This window comes from Pistacia vera, unplaced genomic scaffold (genome assembly GCF_008641045.1).
Source record: "Pistacia vera cultivar Batoury unplaced genomic scaffold, PisVer_v2 Contig350, whole genome shotgun sequence".
Classification (NCBI taxonomy): Eukaryota; Viridiplantae; Streptophyta; class Magnoliopsida; order Sapindales; family Anacardiaceae; genus Pistacia; species Pistacia vera.
Window position 1 is genome coordinate 1,134,464 of NW_022196169.1, and position 9,812 is coordinate 1,144,275.

Below are 9,812 nucleotides of genomic sequence, written 5' to 3' on the forward strand. Positions count from 1 at the left end.
TCACGAGATAACCATATATCTCAAGCTCATGATGTACTCTCCCAGATCTACATAGCTCTTATGCTACTCGAGGTGATCCACTTTGATCCACAGATTGTGGAGTGATCTCCTCACAATGTTTAACCACTTTTTGTGGCACATCTTCCCATCCTTCGTCTAATGTATCTTATGGTTATAGAACTTCATCAAGTTATACTTTTCTCCCACTAGCACCTTTTAGAAAAGATCCCCTTTCTAAAAAGACACCAATGCAAGCGATAAAAATTTTGCGTTCTTTTGGATGGTAGAAATAATATCCGTTGATCCTTAGGATACCCCACAAATATACATTTGTAGGATTTCGGGCTCAGTTTGTTCGAAGTCAATTTCTTGACATAAGCTTCACAACCCCGAATCCTTAGATTCCTTAGATAAGACAAGTTGGGCTCTCGTCCACTCCACAGTTCATATGAATTCTTATCTATAACTTTGACAGTATTCGGTTCAGTACATGAGTCGTAGTCTCTAGGGCATAACCCCAGAATGATGCAGGTAGATCGCTAAAATTGATCATGGACCATATCAAGTAAGGCTCTGTTCCTCCTCTCAGACACTCCATTGTGTTGGAGTGTGTACGGAGGGGTGAATTGTGATACTACCCCACATTCATTCAGGTATTAAGAAAATCCTGAGCTTAAGTATTCACTTCCTCAATCCGACAGAAGAGCTTTAATCCTTTTACCCAACATATTATGTACTTCATTCTTAAATTCTTTGAATTTATCAAAGGCTTCAAATTTATGTCTCATAAGATAGACATAACCATATCTACTGAAATCATTAGTAAATGTGACGAAGTATGAATATCCACCTCTGACTTCAACTGTTAGTGGACCACATACATCACTATGGATGATGCCTAACATTTTAGTAGCCCTTTCACTTTGTCCTATGAAAGGCAACTTGATCATCTTGCCTAATAGGCATGACTCACATACCTCAAATGACTGGAAGTCAAAAGGGTCCAAAACTCCTTCCTTTTGAAGTTTTTCAATGCGATTCTAATTAACATGACCCAATCTACAATGCTAGAGGTATGTTTGGTTTTGATCGCTATGTTTAGATCTCTTGGTTTCAACATTGAGAATATCTTTATTGTTAAATCAAGAACATATAACCCGTTATATAACCTTGCAATTCCAAATAGAATATCATTCAAACTAAAGGAGAATAATCCATTTGAAATCTCAAAACGATATCCTATATTATCCAAAGCGGATGTTGAAATAATATTTCTAGAAATAGAAGGTATGTAATAATAGTCATGAAGTTCCAAAGATAAGCCCGTAGGCAAAGATAAACAATAAGTCCCTATAGCCAATGCAGCCACATGTTCTCCATTTCCAACTCGTAGGTCCACTTCTCCCTTGGCGAGCAATCTACTCTGCCTTAGTCCTTACACATCAGTGCAAATGTGAGTACCACATCTTGTGTCAATGACCCAAGATGTTGAAGGAGAGAAGTTAATCTCAATCATGTACATACTTGAAGTCGAAGCGTCTGACTTCTTCTTATTTGAGAGGAAAGCCTTGCAGTGTTTCCTCTAGTGGCCAGGCTTGCCACAACAAAAGCAGACTACCTTCCCACCTTTCCTAACACCACCCTTAAGCTTGAGAGCATCATGTCTTTCCCTTGTCCTTGCCCTTTCCTTTACTGGCAACTGTTAGTCATTGATGGGGTTAGCACAGCGGAAATTAAAAATAAAATCCCTAACAACAACATTGAACCCAAGAACCTTATACCTGATTTACGTTATTTACATATGAAATAATATTGAATATAAAATTTCCAGATTTCATACCAGCGTTTGGAGGCTCCTTCAATCGATATGAATCACTCCCACTCTAAGATAAGAGTGAACTCTCGGTATCCACACGAAGATAGGATGGAAATCGACTTGCGGTCTCAAGTGCTAGCAAGACACACAAGCAAAATGGATGTAGAATTTCTTCTCCTCCAAGTAAAAAAACGTGAGAGAGAGTGAGGTGAGTGGCTTGGATTTAATTAATGTGTTATCTCATTTTATTTTTATTTTGAGTTGCCTTTTATATGCAACAAAAATTAAAACCCTAATCTAGTTAGGAATAAATTTATTCCATGACTAGAATAGTAAATCCTCATTACCAAACAAGGTAATAATCCACATGGCATCTTATTCAAATTCAAATATGTTTTCATATGCATATATTATCTTTATTAATGTCATCAAATATTAATATTGAATATATATATTTAAATTCAAATATGAATTTCATATTTCACATATATTATCTTCACTAATATTAATATCATCAAATATTAAAATTAAATAATATATATAATATTTAAATATATGAATATATTTAAATACATAATCTCACTAACTTTGATTTCAATATGAAATTAATTATAGGCAATGACCTCAGCAAATTTAATTGCACTATGAGATTACCAAAATACTTTTTCATCTCAAAAGACGAAAATATCCTTTCCATCATAAATGAGGAAAATACCCTTTCACCACAAATGATGAAAATACCCTTTCTCACCAATTCATCTTTAATATGTCTTCTATGTGTGTGATCCAAAGGCTCCTCATCATATTGACAGTGAGTAGTCTCGTGATTGACACCAATCAATAGTCTCACTAGATACAGATCAAGATTGGCCTCTAGCAAGGCATCAGGGCCACTCGATAGATTCAGATTCAGCGAAACAGCTTACCTATCAAAGATATGGTTACCGTGCAAACCGATTCTTTCATCATCTGTTATCTCATCCAGGCTGAGGTATAGAAATAGTGTCAACCTCAGTTATCTTCAATATCTTTGTATTCAGTTACTAGACTAATGACCGAATAATAAATTTGATTGAGCAACAACTCAATCCCACTATGGCCACAGCTTTAGTGTCATTGCCATTCACTTAATTGCGCCGTGAGATAACTTCTCTCGTACCTGGGAGTGATGAATCCTTTGTTGATCCACCATAGTCTTGATACACTTCTCAATGCAGCCAATCACTACCGTATTGATAGCTCTGGATAGAACTACGTTAGACTACACCAATCGGTGCATAAGGCGCTCTGGTGATCTAAAGTCTAAGGATCACATGCACCACCATTCGTTTGAGGATTTATTTCATAGACACTAGGGTTACCATCTATATGGAATCCTCTGGTGGGTTTGTCTAGTGGACTTGCCTACAGCAAGCACCCATGTGTCATACCAGGTTGTCGGCAAACAATCTTGACAAGTAGGATCAGTGACTATCTTTGGATAGGGTCGTTCAGCACTATGATAGCCTTACCATATTATCTGTGTCCTTGGTTAGAATAATATTGGGGCTACAGAAATTTCTAGAATGGCCACCATATGTGATCATAGGGTTCTCACTATCAAGATTTGAAACACTTGATACCCTTGTCATGGTTCTACCATCTTAAGGACATATATCAATATACACAATTATGATTTACATGATATAGAAGAAAATTGCCTTTTATTGATTAATAAACATTATTTCAAAAGTCAATTCTACAATAATTGATTGGCTCTAGAGCACCTACTCTAACAGCATCCACCAGTAAAACAGGCTTGGACCTTTTCATGTCTTGCTCTATAGTCCTCAGCATGTTTAAAAGCTCTGACAGGGATTTCACCATCATGTTCACATTGAAGTTCATTATGTATGGTGAAAAAGAATCAGGTAAAGACGGCAAAATTAAATCCACTTGTAAGTCTGCATCCAACCAAAACCCCAAAGTCTCAAGCCTCTCCATGTACTCAATCATTCTGTGAACATGAAAACCAACTTGGGCTCCCTCAGTCATGCGACTCCTAAACAGTGCACTAGACACCTTATACCTCTCATCTTAAGCATTTCCTTCGAAAAGCTCCTTAAGGTGTAGAATTATAGTAGCAACATCCATATTTTCATGCTGCTTTTGCAACTCAGGTGTCATCGATGCTAACATAAGGCACTAAACAGCATCAACATCATCAAGGAACTTTTGGTAAGTATTACTTCCTGAGTGGCATCAAGATCAAGCTCAGCCATATAACGCTTGTCAAGGATATACAATTTCTTTTTGGACTCTAGTACAATCCAAAGATTTCAATACCAGTCCGAGAAATTGGATCCATCCAGCCTATTTTCTTTCTCGATTATCAGTCGCAAGTTCATATTTTTCATTTTGGCGAATCTACAAATGCAGAAAAAGTAAAAGTTATTATAATATTCATTATTATTTTATATGGTCTTTTATTAAAAAATGCTCCCACTATTTTCCTCAAGCCAATAGTCCTCACTATTAACTCAGGAAAACCCCTTGGCTTTCCTAGGAGACTGAGATCCCATCTAGCTCATTTCAAACCTTCGCTTTGGCGAACAAGACAAAATGGGTTGATTAGATAAGCCAACAAACTTAATCCACACCAGTTGATAACTCCTACTACTAACCTCAAATGTGAAGCAAGCCAACAAGCCAATCACACAATCCAATGGCCAAAGCCATCGTCCTCAAGTGTGATTCTCAATATTAGTAGAGTGGACACTACATGTCACCACATACACACAACAAGTGTACTTCTCTACTATGCCTATGACATGCTTATCAAACTTCGTTTTGGCAAACAAGCAAAACATGTCATTTTAAGTCGACCTATTACCATTAAGGAAAACTCCACTGAGCTTTAACCTCCCATTGGTAGAAGTGTACCTTTTGCTTCGACGAACAAGGTTCCAACGAACTATGGTTTGATTAAAGACATAGTGATGGAAAGCGTTTCAATGACTTAATATCCTTTATTTGAGGGGTTTTTATTTTATGTCTTACCAATTTATTATCTTTGTTAGAATGGCATCGTTTGGCATGTTATTAAACATTTAACCTTAGCATGCATTCTAAGTAAAATATAAACGTGCTGGTACATGGCCTAGCTAAAACTGATTTCCTCGAGCCTAGAGGAATCGGTGGGTCACCTAGGGATCCTGTAAGAAAATATCTTGAGTCCTCAAGTATAATTGCTTCGTCCTTACTCCATCTTCAAGTACATTACAAAATACATCATACTAAATTTATATTGAAATTAATACTAAGCTAATTTTACATCAATAAATTTAGAAACCTTGAGTTACATTCAAGGGGAATGAGATGCCAAGAGAATGTACATCGAGAAGGGGAAGAAAGGCAGGGCACATAGGCCTTATTTAAAATTTACAATCATACATATCTAAAAATACTTTAAAACATTCACTATAGGTCTAAGGTTTATGTACCGAGCACCATGCAATATTCAAACAAATACATTGCATACATTCAAAAATAAACATTTTTGAATTGGGTGGGTGAAATTGTTAATTACCCTCTGATAATTTGTAGATCTACTTTTGGTCAAAAACTATTGAAACTTTTCACTTAGGCCCCTACGCACTTGAAAGTACGCTCGTCGTGATGATGGTTTATATCGCTGCGGCGTGCACTAATTATCGTTTAGCATGCATGCAGAAGTGCGATCGCTAGGATAATGGTTTATATCGCCATGGCATGCATTGATTTTCAATCAAGCACACGCATAAGTGTGATCACCGCGATGATGTTTTATATCGCCGTAGCATGAGCTGATTTTTAATCGAAGGTACATGCAATTAGGATTTGGCCGGAACCTAAAACCATTGGTGAAGTAAGGAGTTTTCATGGTTTAGCCTCATTTTATAGGAGATTTGTGCCCAACTTTAGTACCCTTCTATCACCCATCATCGAATGTTTAAAGAAGGGGAATTTCGAGTGGACAAAGGAGGCAAAAGGTGCTTTTGAAGTGATTAAGAAGAAGCTTTGTGAAGCATCCATTCTAGCTCTACCCAATTTCACTAAGGTGTTTGAAATGGATTGTGATGCTAGTGGAGGTGGAATTGGGGTAGTCCTTACTCAAGATAAAAGGCCGTTAGCATATTTTAGTGAGACGCTCAATGATTCTAGGGGAGGCATAACACTTATGATAAGGAGTTTTATGCAATTATTCGAACCGTAGATCATTGGGGTGCACAAGGCGCTCCGATGATCTCAAGTCTAAGGATCACATGAACCACCATCCATTAGAGAATTTATTCCATAGATATTGGGTTACCATCTACATGAAATCCTTTGGTTGGTCATGTCCAGTGAACTTGTTTACAACAAGTACCCATGTGTTGCACCATGTTGTCACCAAACAATCTTGACATGTGAGATTTGTCACTACCTCTCGGTAGGGTCATTCAACATGATAATAGCCCTACTCAAGCTAATAGCCCCACCATTAGCTTGAGTAAAATAGTAGAAGCATTTATTTAATTAAAGACCTGATTAAATAATTATAAGCATGATAATAACTTTGTTTATTCTGCACCTGTAGAATCTTAAAATGAGCAATAACAACCTATCATTGCGATCAATAATAATAATAAAAAAAAGAGAACAAGCTTTATGGTACAAATTTCACAGACTGGTATCAAAATCTTCGGATTGTACTTAAGTCCAAAAAGAAATTTTGTACCATCGATCAGCCATACCCAGCTATACTTGATTCTGATGCCACTTAAGAATGGAAACATACTTATCAAAAGTATTTTGATGATGCTAACACTGCTCAGTGTAATATATTAGCATCAATGACACCTGAATTGCATAAGCAACAAGAAAAGATGGATGTTGTTGCAATTATTTTTCACCTCAAGAAGCTTTATCAAGAACAAGCTCAACATAAGAGATATGAGGTGTCTAAACAATTGGTTAGGTGTTGAATGGCAGAGGGTGCCTTAGTTGGCCCTCACGTTCTCAAGATGATTGGGTATATAGAGCGGTTTTACACTTTGGGCTTTGGTTTAAACGATAAGTCGCAAATTGATTTAATTTTGTAGTCCTTACCTAATTCATATTCGTAATTCATAATGAATTTCAATATGAACCCTTGTTAAGCTCTTAACTATGTTCAAGACAACAGAGCAAGACATCAAGAAGTTGAAACCAGTGTTGCTAGTTGATGTTGGCACTGGTAAGGAGAATGACAAAGGTAAAGGTAAGGCTAAGGCCAAACCCAAACCCAAGCCTAAGCCCAAAGATGCTTTGAAGCTTGAGGGTGGCGTCAGTAAGGATGGGAAGGTAGTCTGCTTCTACTATAGCAAATTTAGTTTTGTCATTTTGATAGCCAAACACTAATATATCAATGATCAAATCTGAGGATGACACTATCTATGTGCCTTAGCCTGGATGAGATAACGGATGATGAAATGATTGGATTGTACAATAACCATATCGTTGACAGGTAATAGTTTTCTCTGAATCTTTATATGTTGGGTGGTCATGATGCCTTACTAGAGGTCAATCTTTGTCTGTGTATAGAAAGTGTAACGCCCCACTTGAGGTACGTAGTTAAGATTTGCTGTATTGCTTAAATGTTCATTGATTCAGCTTTAATTGAGTTTGTATGTTGAGTTGGTTGAGTAATTGCCTTGAAATTGGTTAAGATTTGAGGAATTTTGGAAGAACCTTCTTCGTCGAGGTGAAGAATGGTCTTCGTCGCAGCGACGTTGGCTTTGTGTATGGCGGTGTCAGCTCTGTAATTTTTCATCGGGGCGACGGAAGTTTCTTCGCCGCGGCGACGAGCCGACTAAAATGTGTATTGAGGTTTCTAGAGAATTCTCCATAGGGGTAAAATGACCATTCTACCCCTAATTAGCAGGAAAAGTGTGGAGTGAAATGTAAGGAAATTTCATGGAGAATAGGTTAGTGTAGGGGTGTGAGTGTAATGAATCAAAGGATATAGATGAAATTTCCAAGGAAGAGCAAGGGCAAATTGGGAAAGGATGGTTATAATTAAAGGTGGAAAAGTAACCCGCCCGGCCCGGCCCGGCCCGGCCCAGCCCGCGGCGGGTTACATGCTTTGGCGGGCTGGGCTTAACCCGCCCGCCAACAAAGGCGGGCCGGGTTAGGCCGGCCAATTTAGGGAGAGTGGCTGGCCCAGCCCGGCCCGCCAGCCCTAACCCGCCGGGTTAGGCACGGTCCGGGCCGGGTTAGCCCGATTTTCTTTTTTTTTTTGTGTTTTTTTATTTTTTTGTGTTTTTTTAATTTAACTTTTCAAATAAATAATTATAAATATAATTGTTTTTAGTTAACTTTTCAAATATCAATAATTCAATTCAATTCAATTTTTTTTTTTTGTTAACATTTCAAATATTAATTCAATTTTAATACAATAAAATTGTAATATAAGAAAAATTAGACTTATTCATTTATCAAAAAATAAAATAAGAAATTACAACAATTATTGCCTCGTTAAAAACCTCACCAAGAAAAACCCAATGGGAGAAAAACTTGGTAAAGAAAAAAGAGTGCAATAATTGACAATTAATTTACAAATTACATTTTACAAAACAACTAAATTGGGGGTGGTTCACTAGGACCTCCCTCATCTGTATCATCTATATTACAAAATTGAAATGATTCTACTAAAGCATTGTCGATAACCTCGTATTGATCTTGATGGCGCGATCGTTCCCAATCTCGAAGACATGTGAGGACTTCAATCATTTTTGGAGCAAGTTTAGTCCTCCTTTCATTTAAAATCCTTCCACTTGCACTAAATGTTTGTTCGGATGAGACGGTTGAGACAGGAACAGCGAAAACATCCAAGGCAAGTCTTGATAATACCGGAAAAATACATTTTCTGGCTCTCCAATACTCTAAGAGATCAAAGTGACCTGTTGAAAACATTTCGGGGGTTGCCAAATATTGTTGAAGTTCATTACTCTGCGACTCCATGGAGGACAGCATATTAGTTGTTGTTGTTGTTGGTGGTGGTGCGTCTGAAGAGGAGGCTGTGCTTCGGACTCGGGTCCTCTTCGGCCTATTCAGTGCATTCCAAGAGAATAAGTCTTCATTTGTTTCTTCTGCTACAGCTTCTCTGGATATTTCGCCTCTTTGCGACTGCGGGTTCCCATACCTGTTTTCATATTGGAAATATACTTCGAAAAGACTATTTTTTACCTCTCCTATTTGATTGATATATGATTCGTTTTGTAAATTTTCACTTAAATTGTCAAGACCATTTTCTAAACGTGCTAATTTAATTCTAGGATCAAATATAGCACCTAAACAATAAAGAAAAGGAACGGGTCTCCAATATTTCAAAAAAAAATTTTCCATTGCCTTTATTGGTGCATGTAAAATTTCATTGTCTTTGTTTTTTGTAAATAACTCGGAAATTTTTATAATTGCATGTATTACCAATGGACTAGTAGGATAATACACACCAGAAAGTTGTAAAGTGGCTTGGTAAAAACATTTGAGAAAAGAATGAAATACTTTAGCTATCTTCCAATCATTTTCTACCAAATGATGAGGACCTCTATTATTTGCTACAAAATAACTAATTATATTAGCATAAGGTAAACATGAATCAAGCATTAAATAAGTACTATTCCATCTAACAGGCATATCTAATGCAAAAGTTCTAGGAGACATATTTGATTTTATACAAGCTTCTTGAAATTCAGCATTTCTTTTATTACTACTAGTAATCCAAGCTAAAGATTCCCTAATTCTATCAATATTTTTTTTAATTGTTTTCATACCACTTTTCACAATTAAATTAATAACATGACATGCACAACGTTGGTGAAAAAACTTCAAATTATTATATAAAAGATAATTATTTTGAAAAAATTCTATAGCTTTACTATTAGAACTTGCATTATCTAAAGTTAAACTTATCACTTTATCAATAATATCATAATCTTCTAAAACTTCAATAATT